The sequence below is a fragment of the Portunus trituberculatus genome, chromosome 22 (genome assembly GCF_017591435.1).
Source record: "Portunus trituberculatus isolate SZX2019 chromosome 22, ASM1759143v1, whole genome shotgun sequence".
In the NCBI taxonomy this organism is placed as follows: Eukaryota; Metazoa; Arthropoda; class Malacostraca; order Decapoda; family Portunidae; genus Portunus; species Portunus trituberculatus.
Genome location: NC_059276.1, coordinates 5242776 through 5245275, shown reverse-complemented (window position 1 = coordinate 5245275; position 2500 = coordinate 5242776).

The window sequence follows — 2500 nt, the reverse complement described above, 5'->3', positions numbered from 1 at the left end:
TGACGTTGGCGACAATGGAGTGCCAGATTCTTCTGTTCCCAGCCAATTCCACCACTTCCTCCATCCTCTCTCTTCCCACCATCTTGATTGCATCCATATATTTCATCCTCTGTCTTCCTCTCGCTCTTCTTCCCTCGATCATCCCCAAGAGGCAGTCTCTCTCTAGGCCATCCCCTCTCAAAACATACCCAAGATACCCGAGCTGTCTTCTTCTCACTGTACTCATTAACTCCCTTGTCGTGCCGGCCATCTGCAATACCTCCTGATTTGTTCTCCTTGCCACCCACGGGATCCTCATCATTCTTCTAATGAACCACATCTCTGTTGCCTCCAGCCTCTTCTTTACTTCTCTACTACTGGTCCAAGTTTCACAACCGTATAATAGTACTGACCATATGTAACACTTTAAGATTCTTAACCGGTTTGTTAGTATCCCTCTCATTTGCCCAAAGTTAGCTTTTGCCATTCCAATTCTTGATCTTATTTCTGCATCACATCTACCATCTTCTTCCACCAAACTTCCCAAATATCTAAATGATTGAACTTGCTTCACTGCTTGAGCACCTATTCTCACATTCACTCTTAATTGATCCTTTTTCTTGTTCACTCCCATCACCTCTGTTTTACCGATGTTAATCCTCAATCCAACTCCTCTACATTCCACATCCAATCGATCCACCAATCTTTGTAACTTTTCCTCAGTGTCTGCAATCAACACTGTATCATCAGCATATCTAATGTTGTTTATATTCATTCCTCCCACCTTAATGCCTTCCAGATCGGTCATTTCGTCCATGACAGCCTGTGTATAGAGTGAGAACAAGTCTGGTGACAACACACATCCCTGTCTCACTCCTCTTTCTATTTTAATCCAATCACTTTTATCATCTCCAATTCTCACCACAGCTCTCTGCCCCTAGTACAGATTTGTCATTATCCTTATATCAGCATTATCGACACCCAACCTTCGCAGCCTCTCCACCAATACCTCGTGCCGTATCATATCAAAAGCCTTTTCAAAATCTACAAAACACATAAATAGGTCTTTCTGTTTCTCTATGGCTCTCTCTATAATTGTTCGTAATACAAAGATTGCGTTCCGAGTTCCTTTACCTTTTCTAAAACCTAACTACGCTATGTCCACCGTTTCCTCTACTTTTCTCCTCAACCTCTCATCTTAGTACGATCTTCGCTACCTGACTCATAATACTTATTGTCCGATGCTTACCACACTCTACTGTTCCTTCCCTTTTCGGTATAACAATGAATTCACACTCCTCCATTCTCTTAGGTATAATACCTGTTTCATATATTATATTTGCTAATTCTGTGATCTCTATAGCAAAATCCCCAGCAGCCTCCACCATCTCAACCACCACGCCATCACTCCCCTCTGTCTTCCTCCATTTCATCCCCCTCACAGCCTTCTCCACTTCACATTTCAGTATCAAAGGCCCTGGTTCGATTTCCCCAAACTCTGGTCTCTCTCCTCTCGTACCTCCATACAGTTCGTCAACGTACTCTTCCCACCTCTTTAAAAGTAGTAGTAGTAAAATAACTAACAATAAATAATACCTAATAATAATAATAATAATAATAATAATAATAATAATAATAATAATGTGTGGGAGTTAAAATACGTGACAGTTATGACCTGCGTGTGTGAGAGAGAGAGAGAGAGAGAGAGAGAGAGAGAGAGAGAGAGAGAGAGAGAGAACGCAATACAATGGAGAACAAGGAGAATTGACGGAAGGAGAGAGAGAGAGAGAGAGAGAGAGAGAGAGAGAGAGAGAGAGAGAGAGAGAGAGAGAGAGAGAGAGAGAGAAAATTTAAAACAAGACGGATTTGAATGGAAAGAAACAGCGAGTAAAAAGAAAATAAGAAAAGGAGATAAAAAAAGAATAAAATAACTCTCTCTCTCTCTCTCTCTCTCTCTCTCTCTCTCTCTCTCATAGTAGCCATGTATCGTTATGAAAGTGTAAGATAAATCAACATTGGGTTACTTTACAATTCAGAGTGTGTGACTATGAGTAATTATGGTACATGATTTAAGCATTACGCAGCAGAGTGGTTGTCAGTCTCGCGGCACCTTCTCTCTCTCTCTCTCTCTCTCTCTCTCTCTCTCTCTCTCTCTCTCTCTCTTGCCGCACATGTTCCCTATCCACTTCCTTATCGATTGCATAATTCTAAACTATCATACGAGTTCTCCTATACTGCAACTCAATCTAAACTCATCTTCATTTTTTGCAACCACAAGCCAACTCTTCCCTGCACATCAATGAAGGAAGTGTATACTCAACCTCCACGCAAACCTCAGAGCCACCTGTGATTAAGGTTTGCAATTGTATGAAACTTGTCGAATTGTCAAAACAAAGGGTAAAAAAATCTGTTCAAAAAGTAATATTCCAGCAACAAGAATCTCAGGTTACATCATGTGAGAGTAATGACGATGTAAATAAAACACTAATGGGAAATCACTTATCACTTGTTTTCAGTGGTG